The following is a 15,065-nucleotide window of genomic DNA, read 5'->3' on the forward strand; positions in this document are numbered from 1 at the left end:
TGTCAGTGAAAGAGATCTGTATTGTATTAATAAAGTGATTGGTGAGCATTCTCCAATTGATAATTTAATTTTTTGCATGAATCTTCAAGCCGTCATTTAGTAGATGGATGTTCTTGTGCTGCATTTCTACATACATGAACACATCCTCACAGATCCGGTGTCTCAGTTTGGAACTAAAAAATGTTTTTGTAAATTAGCTGCAGAGCTTGTTAACATTTGACTGCTAACAATTAAAATATCTAAACATTAGCTAATAATAATGACTTTAATTGGATAATTATAATTATTAGCTAATGTTAGGATATTTTAATTGTGAACAGTCAAATGTTAACAAGCTCTACAGCTTGCATAAACATTGTTTAACAAGGTAAAGTCATTATCGCACTTCAGTAGGGCCACACAGATTGGACTCATTCATTACTCTTCAGATGGTGATGGTACTGTCTTGTTATTCAGAGTAAAATCCTGTACAACTCTAACTTCACCATGAAATTTACCATGAGTGCTAACACATGCTGTGAGGAGAAACAGTGATCTAAGTCCCATGTACCTGCCACATAGCCCCCTGCTGGGTGGCTGGAAGCTGGGGAGTGAAAGAAAAAAGGTAGAGAACAGCGAGACACAGGTTAGTCACTTATGTGGTTTTTAGGTCAATGCTTTTCATTCTTTTTTCCTCTCGTACGTTTGTAATATTATAATCTGGTTGTGGCTAAGGCATTCACTGAGGGTGAAGTAGCTGTGCACCCTATAATTAAGTGTGAACTAGCTTCACTGAAGTGTGGAAATGACTTCATAAATATCCAGATGTCTGATGGGGAAGGTTTTATTATAAGCTATAAGAAACCTGACTGTGAGGTTTGATTTGTCATTGTTCTGGATTTAGTGTAGAAATATGCATTATGTTGTTAACTGTTAAAGCTAAGTTATGAAGCTAATTTTATACCTTTTTTAAAAAAATAAATAAATATTGCATTGTTTAAGAATCCTGTCTGTAGCAGTGTGCTGCTTGGTAACTTGGAGCGTATGTACAATTAGCATCCAGCACTCTTCACAGGCTTGATGTAAGCAAGGGCACAAGTAGGGTGACAGGCTAATAGACTTGTTTGCACAAGTCTTTGTTTGCTCATGAAGTGGTGGGTTAAGAAGTACCAGCCTCAGCTTCTTTGCTGTTTCTTTTCTTTTGTTAAACCAATCCATGTTTTATTTGAGAAAGACTTCATTTTTGTTGTGTGCTTTTTCCCTCGTTATATTGGCTGCTGGGTTAGCTATACAGAATATGACCGGGCATGATAGTAAGGAGCTGATTAGCAAGGTGTTCTTTTGGTTCCTGGAACTCTCAAGCAAGGAGGAGAAGGTGATAACTGTTTTGTCGGCATGACAGCTATGCCGAGATAAGCAGAGATCCTTCGCTGCTTGGGAGGGGAGAGCAAATGATAGAAAAGGGGAAAGGAGGCTTATTCCTGTGCTCGAGTTGTTGCCTGTGGGGCGCGTTAGCAGCTTTACTGTGCTGCTTTCGAACATGACAGGTAGAAATATAAGGAACCAGTGAGTATACCAACATGTGCTCTGTAGAAGAATCTGGAAGATGTGTCTGTTTTGTGAGAATGTATAGAATGGAGGACAGGACTTCACCAGCAGCCCGATCAAATCTATTGTGTAACTGCAGAGAAAAAAACGAAGCATCTATGTAGAACAAGTTTGAGTCTGCAGTGCAGAAAAGTCTTATTAAGGATTCAGCTTTAAATCAAGCTGTGAAAATCTCAGACATGTAAGACTGTAAACACTGACATGGGCCTTTCGTCTTTTTTTTGTTTATAAAAGTGCAATTTTACAGATCTGTTGGCTGCTGGTTAAAGTTCTCTCACAACTTGCTGCAAATGATATGATGCGTTTTCAGTGAGGGGCTGACATACTAGTGTAAGATTCATAATATTCATTCATAACAGCTTAAAAAAAACTGTTGGCATCACAAATTTGTTGGCGACACAACAATGGGCTAGTTTTCACATGTCAGCATAGCTAATTAAAATTAAACTGAAAAACATTAAGGCCCTATCAGTATTTTTTTCTTGTAAGATGATACATTGAAGAACTGTTAAACAGTCTGGAATAATCAGCACAATAATCATCAACTAAGCTGATGTCGACTGACACATTATTCCAAATGTCTAACACAGCAGTATGTCAGCCTCTTCCAGGTTTTCATGCATTGCTGTAGCTTGTTTTTGTTGTAGCCTGTCCTTTCTCCCCCGACAACAGCGCCGCATCTTTTGACCTGACCTTCTGCTGTCATTACCGTCTGCTTGAAACTATGAAAATCAAATTTCATCTCCTGACTTTGAGAGCTCACACTAACTTGAGCTTTTGGCTTCTTGGCTTCTGATCTTAACGTTCTTCTCTTCATACTTCTTGAATCTTATCACTATGTAAGGAAAATTTCAAACGTTCCGAACTTCAAGGATTTTTCTTTTTCTTCAGATTGCTGTGAAAAACCAAGGTAGGAAATATGATACTGGGTAGCAATGAAATGGGTGCTCCAGATCCCGAGATATTTCAACATGTTTACCTTGGATGCAGACGACTTGCAGTTGCAGACTCTTACCAATAGGGTTATGGGTTGTGCAACAAAACCTATATAGATCCTGCTTGTTTGTCTTTTTGCACAATCACAATAAATCTGGGATAAACAAGTGTTTGGGTCGCCTAACTCTAACAGAAAAAGTTTAAATGCATGTGATCAATAGAAGAAATATGGTGAGCAAAAATAAATGACAAAGACCCCTCTTTATCTCGCAGTAGGAAGGAGAGATGTAGCGCACGCACAATCACACTTCGGTGTTACTGGCCACACAAACAGACTTAATAAAAAAGATATGTGATTGCCACTGCTTTTCATTCTCTGTGGGGAATAAAATAATGCATAATTATTTCAGTAATCATTCTTGCGCTGTTGTTTGTAAAAGAGCTTTCTTGGTGGCCATAGTAGACAAAGCTTAGAGGGTCTTTGGGTGATTAATCACTCTCTGCATGTACACTACACTCCTCTACACAAACACATAAAACAGAGTGGTGCAAACATGCACAGTCCCACACCTACAGCTTAATTCAGTCGCACAAGAACACAGTAAGAGACGTGTTTCACGTGGTGAATATTTTTCAGTGGAAAAAGCTCGAGTCATTTCCGCAGTCCAGTCCCAGAGTCGTTTGTTTCACTCTAGGTGGAAAGGTTATCAGAATTATTGACACTGCAGTTATTATTTATGAATGCAGATTCACAGTTCACTGGAGAAGATATTACATACAGATAGAAGCGATTCCATAACAGCGTATGTGTCGTACCAGATAAAGTGAGGCTATTTGTCTCTATTGGATATTATTACCTGTTGGGCGTCAGCCAATCATATCCACTACCTGGGATGCGAGGAAGCGAAAACACAGAGAAAAAACATTTAAAGTTAAATGTATTGTTTTTTTTCCTTTCATGTTTAATTAAATTATTGTTTTTCAAAAAAAATGTGTATTTATTGAATACTTTTAATACTTTACTTTCCCATCTGAATGTGAGAATTTTGGAACTCGTGGAGTTTTGGTGTCATGCTATCTGCAAGATGTCTCTTTATTTGTTTTGAGCGTTTCTACTAGCAATTTAGGGCAGGGTGAAGTTGGCATGTTCTTCCTGTGTCTGAGGGGGTTCTCTCTGGGTACATTGGCTTCCTCCCACAGGTTGAAGACATGCATGTGAGTTCTGCATAATTGGTCATTCAAAATTAGCCCTAAGGGTAAGTGGTTGTCTATGTCTATGTCTGTCTTCTTGCCCTATGACAGCTGGCTCCACCCCCCTCGTATGTCTCTTGATTGGATAAGAGGAAGAAAATAGATGGATGGTTTAGTACAATTGCCTGCTTGCTGAAGTTGTTTCCGTAAGTGGCACTGAAGCGATTTCATTTAGACTTAGCAGCTGACACTGATACTGATGTTATAGAAAAGAAATGTGACGCTGTAGACATTTAATTTCCCTGTGACAGAAAGTTGATATTGGATCTGGTCAATGTAGCCCGTGTTAACAATGTTTCCTGTTACCCCTACCTCACCATCCCCACACCATCCGAGGTAAGGGGATGGTCTGTCACTCAGTCATGCCGGATACATTTTTTTTTCTAGTTTGTGTGATGCAGTTCTTCTGAGCAGATATCTGAAGTAATTGAAACATTTAATATTTATAGAGCAGCTCTCATTCTGCTGAATAGTATTGTTTTTGCTTCTTCAGTGACCTTCAGTGGTCAGTTTAGTCTGGCAGGCCTACAGCACTGCACTTTAGGAAAACAGTTGGGGGGGGGGGGGTGTTAATAAATGAAATATGGCTGAAGGGAATGATGAGGTACAAATGAAATTGGCACTTGGCATTTCTCAACAGGCTTTACTTTGTTGGAAGCACCTCTGAGACACAGGCGCTCCAACAGTGTTTTGTATCTCTTTTTTCCTACGTCGCTCTTTTTTTTCTCCTGTTCTCATTAACAGTAGAAACAGACTGGGTCTGCTGTAATGCTCAAAAACACATCACATTCATCTAGAACTGCAGGTTGTTTCCAGCACTGTAACACTATGTTTGTGCACGCAGATGCATTTGTGGAGCAGCAAATAATAAAAAAGCTCATACCCCTTCTTTCACACACACATACACGCACATACACATACCAGAGAGCATTTGTTATTCCGCTGCAGCCTGCAGTGATTGACTGGTCTATTTGTCTCTGCATAGCGTATAAGTGGGCCACTTGGTATTCTGCCTTATTCATCTGGAACCAACTCAGACAGAGATGCTGTGTAAGAGCGTGTGGAACGAGGACTTTGTTTCTCTCTTGCTCTTTCATTTTTCTGTTTATGTGAGTGAGAGAACAACGGAGAGAAAACGAGACGGAGAGGGATGGAGAGGAAGAGCCAGGGAGGAGATGCTCTGTTTGTGCAGTTCTTTGTGTGGCTATATGCACTGGTTGGGCATTAGCACAAAACTTGCATGTGTACAACGAATCCAGCTGCGAGGCCATAGTGTCAGGCATACTAATCGAGCACAGAGTGCCAGTTTGTTTGCATTGCTGCTGGTTTCAATCTGCCTCCTCTCCCTATATCTCATCTCGATTTATTTTCTCCCTTAACATTCCCACACGCAGCATGAAAAACGACCTCATCAGAATGCTTTTGTGGTACAAAAGATTGCCACTGAAATTGGACTTTCTATCTAGAGTCTTTGTGAACTCTGCACACGATTTGTCTTTTATTTTTTTGTTGCGTTGCTTCTTTATAATTTGTAAAATACATGTTTGCATGTAATTTCTAACAAACAATTATTTATTCCAAGTTCTGTAATCATTGTTACATTTCTTTGCACCGATATGTGAACACTATCTGGTTTTCAGCATGCATTTTTTTAAATTTTCTCGAGGCTCTTACTTATATCACCATATGAGTAAGCAAATAAGTTGACTTCAAGAATTCTAAAGGGACCAAATGCAGATCGATAAGTGTTGTGTTTCTTGCTTCAGCTAGCCTACTGTTAATGTTTGATGAGCTTGATAGGTTTAAACAAGCACTGGTCACGGCAAGTTCCTCTTGTCGTCTCTCTTTACCGAACTTTAATGAAAGCCGATCACTGAAATGCATTCGCTCTCCTCCGCTCCACCAACTCTACAGGTGATCGTTTGCTTGGTACTTCAGTCGAAAGGCAAACCAACAGCAAAAACAAAAAGCTTTAAAAAAACGAAATAAAAAAAACCCAATGATGGCTGCTGGTCTCCGGAGCAAGACAGAATCCTGCCTCACTATGTGTAATGCACTTGGTTTAGGCTTAACATCGATTGTCATGCCACTTGTTGTGATGAAGGTCACACTACCTTCAGCATGGACAGCGTGTCCTCAACGCAGCATGGATCAGGACAGACTTAAGGGGAGGCTTTAGCCCTCTCACATTCTCATCACCAGCTAACTCAGTCCAAGCTCAGGAGCAGGGGTGCCCAATCCCGGTCCTCGAGAGCTACTATCCTGCAGCTTTTAGATGCATCCCTACTCCAACACAGCTGAATCAAATGGTTTGATCTCTTCAGCATGCCATCATGTTTGGCAAAGGCCTGATAACAAGCCATTCATTTGATTCAGGTGTGTGGGAACAAGGATGCATCTAAAAGCTGCAGGACGGTAGCTCTCGAGGACCGGGATTGGGCACCCCTGCTCAGGAGGAATGAGTAAGCAGACCGGCAAAATAGAGGGGAAAAAAAGTCTCCCACAAACCTCCTGATCCAACCACGGATCCAAGAAGACATCCAAAAGAAAGACATAAAAGCCAACTGCCTTTCACGTTGTAACAGCAGTCTGGCGAGGAAGGAGCGGCTAGCCGGTCCAGCGGGCATGTGGTGTGGAGGTTAGCCGGATAACACGGAACCAGTCGGTTAAATCCAATAACAGACCTTTATTCGCCGTCAGAAACATTACACTTTATAAGCCAGGTCTCCTCGGCTGTACTCGTCCGAACCTACATGCGCGGGGATTGGTACCACCAGCGCCAGCTTGTCACAACAGTAAGTAAGGTGCTTTCTTGGAGCATGGAACATGAGCAGCATGAAATGGCTGCCGCTAACAACTCACACACCCACTAGGAGACCCCCACAGCTACTACAATAGTTGGGCAACCCCCCCTAGTGGTGCTATAACCCAAAAGGTTTGTTACAACGTGTGACTGGGTCTCACTTTTTTTTTTTTTTTTTTGTTATATTCTCTGTAGCATTGCATTATCATTTAATGCTTGGATTTGGTATTCATTCCTCCCACCCCTTTCTGTGACTACCATCTTCTCTCTGCACTGTTGGCCAGCTGGTCCCAAAGTGCCGCTGTTTGGACCTCGCGATTAACCGCCACCTCATTAAGCCAGAAACACAGTGTGAATCCTGAATAATTACTTTACTTTTTTTCTCTTTCGTGCCCATAAATACACACACAGAGACCCACAACAAGCTCCCTCTCCACTTTTCAGTAGTGGGCTGCTTTAAAAACTAGATGGAGAGAGACCAGGGAGGCTGCAGCTATCTTCCCATTTGCAGACACGGGGGGTGAAAGTATGGGCAGAGAAATGAAAGTATGGATAGAAAGCAGTGGAAAATAGAGTGTGAGTGAGTAATGAAATAGTGTTTGGGCATGCAAATGCTTTTTTGGCTTCTGCAAAAGAGGGCAGTGCTAAGCCCATTGGACTTTAGAAGTCACTATTTCAAGAGCTTGAAGGGGATTGGTTGAGGGTTGATGCCCACATTATGTGGCCTGTGGTGCATAAGACTTAGGTAGTGAGTGGAATACTTGCACTATGTTAATTCAAAATTTCAACGAGTGTGTAAATGTTTTAAGAACTCTGAACACGTGCAATACATGACAAAGCGTGTAGCTCGCTGTGGAGGTAGATATTAAATATTACAATGGCAGTAGTTCTCATTTAATTCATCTGTTTAGCTGTGAGCACAGTTTTAGAAAACTATTGTAGATTTTCTAAACCCTTTCTGCTAAGATCATTAACTTCAAGTTTCAGCAAACATCTCTTTTCCCCAGTGTCTGTCTGTCTGTGAGCCTGGCAGCTTTGGCAGGTAGGCCAGACTTAATATCTGTTACTTCCTTTGTTCACACTTTTTTAGTAGCGGCCAAGTGCCAATATACTGAACCTGACTGAACTGAGTGGTACAGATACAGTACACGTTCTTCCAATCAAACTGAAGTAAACTTAACTTGGAGAAATTCTCTTGTGATGTGTTCGTGAACGCTATCGCAGTTGTTAGAATTACACAGGTGCCAGTCACAGGCAGCTGCTAAAGATCTTTATGCCATGTCACTTATTGAATCCCCTTTCTACTGTATTCTGACTTGTTTTGACTCATTGTCAGATAGGATGGATATGTTAATCTGTCAAAAGATCTTTATTTCTTTTATGTGCCATTCATTGTTCTCAGCTTCGGTTTCAGTTTATGATTTTCAAACACATTCAAACATTTCAAGAAGTGTAAATGATCAGTTTCTGGAGCATAGAATGTGTTTCTGCCTTTCTGTAAATTAAGGAAATGAATGTTTGCACTGCAAACCTTTGGCCATGGAGAAGAAGCTCATCTCTGGAAGAAGATATCGTCTTCCCTGGCATGAATGACAGCTTCAGGACGAATAGATGCCCAATTTTCATCAGTCATCGGTAGTGCTGACTACCTGAAATAATAGCCAGTGCTTTAGGAGTGGCTCTGCATCCAAAATACTTGAAATATTGGACAACACTGGCAACATATTGGATTTCGTCGGAGGAAATGCTGCGATGCTAGGCGGTTTCTCACTTCCTGCACACTCACACACATGAAAACACATAAGAAACTCAGCGGAGAATGTCAGTGTTTCCTGAGGGCATCCGCACAGAGGGAGACCTTTACTCAAGCTGACATAGCAGATCATCAGGACTGACGTGTACACACACGGATGCACACGCATGCATACAAACGCACACCTTTCTTGTATTTATCCCAGTGGGGGTTGAGCTGTCGATAAGTTGAGCTGACAGTCTCCCCTTCACCTTGTCCTTCGTCTCCTTTCTCCTGTCCCTTTCCTCCACTTCTCTAGCTCCTTGCCCTTTATACCCCGTACAACCCCAATTACACTCTTTTTCCACTGGTGCTCCCCGTAGGCTGGGGAAAATCCCATGTTGCTGGTAACGGGGATTAAGCTTTTAAAGCATGAGAAAGTTAAACATTAATACTAGGATGTTAGAGTAATTGTGGTCTTTCAAGTCTATTCAACCCTGACGACTTCATTCAGGGTAAAATATGAACAAAGTTTATGGGATATATACGTGGAGGCCATCCTACCATAAACCATTCAGAATTTGTATTGTCCCCATACATTTTTAGAGATAAAGATTATTGTAATTAATTAAAAGTGAATTTGCTCAACCTTGAGTTTTACTTCTTTTGTCTGCAAAATTAACAGAAGTAAAATCGGTTTTAGAAAAAAGTAACGCAGGTTGAGCTTCTTGCTGGAAGAATCATTAGACACAGCGTGTCTTTGAACTCTTTTGGTGTCCTTGAACAAGAATCCTTTATTTGCACACTCTCCAGAAATAACAATTGATTATGTGTTAGCAAGAGGCTTAAACTGGGTTTTGAAAACATGCGCTTCATTTGAAGCCAAGATTTAACTCCTCAGACATTGTTCCCTCCTCAGTGAAAAAAAAGGGAAATGAGACATCTAGTGCATGCGTAATTGCAATAAAGGAGCAAGAGAAACATGTGCCACGAATTCTGGTATTTGTTTAGCAGTTTTGTGTCAGGTTGACTGGAATAATCACAGAAAATTACAAAAAGCACAAGAATCGCATTTAGTTTCATATTCTGATGTATTCAGGGCATGTACACAATCAAGTGTGCTGTTCATGAACTGTATGTAAATGTCTACCTACTGTCAAATGTATCACAACTGAATTAGTGGAAATAGGCCGTATTGTTCCGGTAACTGTCTTGTTAACAATAATGAGCTCTCAAGAACATAAGATATGTCTAAGTAGGTTTATTCCTGTGCTTTCTCAGTACAAGAGGTTTAACCTGCAAGATGTGTACATATTGAGTGAACATGCTCTTACAGTATATTCAAAGAAATCAGGAAAGTCATTGTAGCATAAACTCACTCCTACCTGAACACTGGTTTATATGTTTTGTACTCACATTTTCTCCTCTATTTCAAAACACCAGTAATAGAATTGCTCGAGCAACACAGCCCAGTAGCCATTTTAAAACCGGCCCTTAATCTGTTGCCCAGTGAGCTGATAAATGATAGTGGCCACGGAGGATGATAAATCAGGAATATCCCTCACTGCCCTTCTATTTCAGAAAAAACAGAACAAAGAAACCTGTACTTTGATGCACACTGTACAGCTTTACAGTCTTTGGAACCATATTATTAACCCCACGGTGTAATTTTATGTCATTTCATTGCTATTCTGTGCAAACGTAAAAATTCTAAAGTATTTCAGCTTAATTTATTACTTCATTCACAAACTAATTTTTCAAATCTCCAGTATATGTACGCCTGATTTCCCCGACTCAAAGTGTTCGACTCAGTGGCGGTATGTGCGCGTGGTGTATGTGCTTCTATGTCCCTCTGTGTGTTTTATGTCGGTACTATATTGAGATGTGCTGTGTTGAGTCTCTCCACATTATCATACATGTTTCTTTTCGGCGTCTTTGATTTCTGTACTCTGACGGGTAACGTGGGGATGGGCCAAGTACAGATGAGAGCAAGCAAAAGACAGAGAGCATGCGAAGATGTAGACGGGGACGCCTGCAGAGAGGGAGAGAGAGATGGCACTGGTTTCAAAGCCTCCCTTTCCTTAGCTGTCGAGGGAAAGTTTGACTTTCACAGTTGGAATGTAATAATCAAGTCAGCCTGCTCTTATCCTTCTAAACGAAGTCCCCTAACAATCTGACACAAGACAAATTTTGTATTTTTAAATTTCAGTTCTATATTTCATGTTCAGTACTTAGCAGGCATTGATGCTGACTTTGTAAGGCACACAAGCTTATTTTTTCTGATTTTATCTGTTGCTTTTTTAGCAAATCCAACTCAGTAAAGCATTTGTGTCCAAGCAGATCCCCATCATCATCATCATCATCATCATCATACCAAACTGATTAATGCATTAATTAAACCCCTTGACTCTATTTATCTTTAGATAATTATGATTCAATGTAAAGTTGTGTTTCCTGCTTCAGGAATTTATTGTGTACATTTCTAATGCATGTACTTAAGGTATAGTCACATCTAATTAGTGTTACTAGTCTGCTAATAACACACATTTCTTCACACTTGTGTCATTGTATATGCTTACTACACCCCATTGCACAGTTGTTGGTTTATTTTTATTATGATGATTTTTCTGTTCACCAGAATTTTTTATCGTCTTTATCTTTTGCGTTTCTTGACACACAAATCAAGCAGAGCAGGGCCAGGCATATGTATATAACAAAGTAGACAGGTGTCCTTGAGCAAGGCAGAAACCCCATTAATAACCCCCAATGATGACAGGCCGCTCCTCTCTGAATGCAGCCATTCTAACCCAAGTTGAAAGTATATCGCTGTAAAGTTGAGAATGCATGCATTTCAGCAAATCTGTTAGCGGCACTTCTAAGAGAATCAAGAAGAGTTTTATTCCCATTTTTGATGCTGCTGGAGGATTTGACCCATCTCCATAAATCATCTTTTGGCTGAACATCCAGCTTTGCATTCTCTCTCTGACTAGAAAAGTATTTGTCTTATGATTTCAAAAGGTTCTGTCTTCTTTTTTTTTTTGCTTTACCGGCTAGAAAGTAAGCCAGAACCTCTTCTCCGCTCTCTTGTCTCCCTGTGCTTGGCACTTCGTGTATTATTCATGGCAAGTCTGTTCTTTGTAAATAGAGTAGCTCAGGCTGCCCAGTCAGCTGGCATGTATCGGAGGGACCACAGGCAGGCCTGACAAAACATTTCTACTGTAAGAGCTTTTAAAAGCAAAGGTGGGAGGGAAATGGGCAGAATAATGACAGTGAAACAAAACGCTATATCAACATTAAGACTACACTCCCACCGCAGAAACGCACATGCACACAACCAGGAGCCTTGGTGAGCACTGGCTAAACAAACAAGACCTGAAAACTAATTTATGCCTCTACTTTTCCAAAAAGTCGAAAATGTGCTTACAGCAGCAGTACTCTTGAATAATGTATTTGCATCGTGCTTGTCAATTTGTATAGTGCTTTGTCATTCCTAATTCATTCCCTTCACTCAGTAATAGAACAAAGTATTTTCAAACTCTGGCAAATTGGAGATCGAGATATAGTCGAGTGTTTCTGAGGTATAAACATATTATGTCATTCATCACGATTATAAAGCTTACTTTTTCCTTGCACCGTCTTAAATATTTATTCCACTTTTTCTTTCCTAAACAAAATGTTTTCACCATCTGGCAGTTCAACTAGTTCATATATCAAGATATAAGTTGCACGTAAAAACAGATTAGCAAGTAATGGAAACTTTCAGGCCTCTTGTTGAAATTGCCCTGCTTGCCCGTGTGCTAAGAAATTCGCTTGCAGAGATGCACTAAATGTACAGAGTAGAGATGGCACGTTACCACTATTTTATGTCCGATACCGATATCATAAATTTGGATATCGGCCGATACCGATATGAATCCGATATAGTGTGTTTTTTAATCAATAAAACTGTTTGTTTTTTTATATCTTGCTGCATTTTGTATAAGTTCAAACTCAAATTTAAAAACAAAACAAAAGACTAAAGCTATTCTGTTATACCTGTATGCAAAAAATACACTGCACCCAAAATATTTCATAGTTCAGCAATACTGATCAATCTAATAAACTTAACCTTCTCCATCCTCCCTATTCTGGTATTTTAAAGAGTAAGCAACCTAACTAATAGGGTTGCAAACTCCCAGCAAAAAAAAAAAAAATGCACAGAAATCAATTATTTTTCAAGAATAATTAAATAGATTCAACATCTTTCTTCAACAGAACTGCAGACTGCACAGATGGTATCTTCCCAAAAGGAAAAAGTACTAGCTTACTAGGGTATATTACTGCATTTCGTTGCCCTGTACCTGTGCATGTGCAATGACAATAAAGTTGAATTCTATTCTATTCTATTCTATTCTATATTAGACTTAACAGTTACTATATACAGTAATGGACTTCTATACATTTTACATCAGATTAAAACTTTGGTTGTAAGATTCAGATAATTATTTATTAAAAGCTAGACATTTTAAATGAGAATAAGAAAGAAAAGTATGTCTTTGTGCCCCCTTTTCCCTGTTCATGCCCTATCGGCCCCCCTGGCTAAACTTTGCTAGATCCGCCCCTGCACAGTTACCAGCCGTCAGCTACGTAGAAAAAGATCCTGGTGTTGAAAGTAATATTAAATAAATTCTAACAACAGATTATCAAGGTTAAACGTGCTGCTGTTGTTCAGCCGCTGGTTTCCTCTTTCTGGCGCGAAGTGGGCGGTAAACAAGAGAGACGGACTCGCGACAGAAAAGCCGATCAGCTGATCACTGATTGAAGTAGCAGCAGGAGAGGGAGGGAGAGAGAAGAGGCAGTCGCTCCATATATCGGTTGTTAAGCTTAACGCTGGAATGCTTTGCAAACATTCAGAGATGAACTTACACACTTGCTTTACTTCTCTCTGGGATAACTTTCTCTGAGATGAAATGGTGTAGGTAGTGAGGCTCCAAATGCTCAACCAGACACGCCACAGCCACTCTATCATGTGAGCATAATGCTCCGACGTGCTACATTTATGAGCTGAGTTATGCTATGTCGCAAGTTTTGTGAGGTGCTTTTTTTGATATTTGATATTTACATTTTTTATTTCTCTCCAATATCCGATCCAGTAATTTAGGTCAGTATCGGACCGATACCGATACGTAATATCGGATCGGTCCATCTCTAGTACAGAGGCCATTCTTTTCTGTGATCTACCTGCTTTAACATAGTGGGCTAATCAATGACATAATTCCTAATGTAGCTGCATATAAAGCCACATAAACCTAAAGACACACACCTTTAGCCAAAAGTTGTTTTACTGGTCTGTAGAAGACGTGTGGATCGACATGCCGGTGCAGTTGCTGTGATGCTATGATATGAGTGAAACAATTTATCCCTAGAGCATACTTAACCATAGAAGAGGAGGTAAAAAGTATCAATTATAACTATATTTATTATGTAAATAACTAATATTTAGGAGAAAAGAGATGAGCATGTGTCAGAGCAGCTATAATGATCCTGGTTTAAATTTTCTGTGGACTGAGACAGATGAGCGAACATCTGTGTGATCAGTGAGCAGACAGATAATCCTTAAAGGCTTTTGTAGTGGCAAAAGTTAAAGACATTCAGATCATGCTAATACAAAAGGCTCCACCTGATCTTTTCAAGCCTGACCCAAATTTTTAGAACTTCCCAGGAGATGGGCCAGCTCCCAAAATCCTTCACAAAGAGGAATGGACTTCCTCACATACCATACAGGGAATGAGTGATTGTAAATACCTCACACAAGCCAAGCAAGGTAAAAAACGAACTGCAGCTCAAAAATGAGAAAGTAAGAGTTTGTCTCCAGTGACTGCTGAATCATAAAATAAATTTGGCATGTCTGTTAAGATCACAATGCTTACATTTCCAGAAACCGGGGATGATGAGGAATATGCAACTCCCAGCCGTGTTGCGGGTCAGTGAGTGGAACTGCGTAATTGAAGCTCTGGTCAGTGATTTGGTGAAAGTGTCTTTTGAACAAATCTTTTTAATGACCTGTTTCAAGTGAAGAAAGAAAGTGTACTTTATACAGGTCTACAGACCAGTAAAACAACTTGTGAAGCAGGACCTTTTAGAAAGAACCGCTTTGCACATCGCTACTCAGTTCTGAGATTAACCCTAAGGCTGTTTAAATGTAGCCGAGTTGCTGAGAAAGACAAGTGAGGAGTCGGAATAATTTCGGTCTGTCTCACCCCCAGCAAACCCAACAGTCACCCCATACACACAGCCATCACCACCACCACCATGGTCCCCTACAGTTAAATTTAGCTGTTCTAATTCCTGTTGTCACCTCTACAGACTCTGCCAATGGCTCTGACTTTATTTTCCTCCCACCTTAACATATCTTTGTATTTCAGCATTTCTTTTCTCTCTTTTCCCCTCATCTGGCAATGATATAAATGCTATAATTTTATTCAAAGTGTAATCAGCTTAGTGTGTTTTTGTGCAAATCACTGTTCATTAATTAAGGACCTAAGCTGCTAGGTTGACCTGAATTATTAACCTTGGATTATCAGGCTCTCTGGTGTTTTAATGGAACAAAACTTGTATATTAAAATCTTATGAAAATAGACATTAAATAGCATCTGGGTGTTTAAATTAGACCGAGGAATGCATCCTGTCTTCTGTATCGCATCATTGGGAAATAAGGGTCGTCCTTTCCAAACATCTTTGCAGTTTCCTTGGCAGAATAAAAAAATTTTTTTCTGT

At 40.0% G+C, this 15,065-nt stretch overlaps 1 protein-coding gene across 6 annotated transcripts in view; it reads left to right on the plus strand.

Moving 5' to 3' along the window:
- nrxn2b (neurexin 2b) overlaps window positions 1-15,065 on the plus strand; it is a 712,610-nt gene that overhangs the window by 412,472 nt on the left and 285,073 nt on the right. The window lies entirely within an intron of this gene.

This window comes from Copadichromis virginalis, linkage group LG3, assembly GCF_057382275.1.
Source record: "Copadichromis virginalis isolate Kocher_CV1m ecotype Utaka linkage group LG3, C_Virginalis_male_GT1.1, whole genome shotgun sequence".
NCBI classification, from domain to species: Eukaryota; Metazoa; Chordata; class Actinopteri; order Cichliformes; family Cichlidae; genus Copadichromis; species Copadichromis virginalis.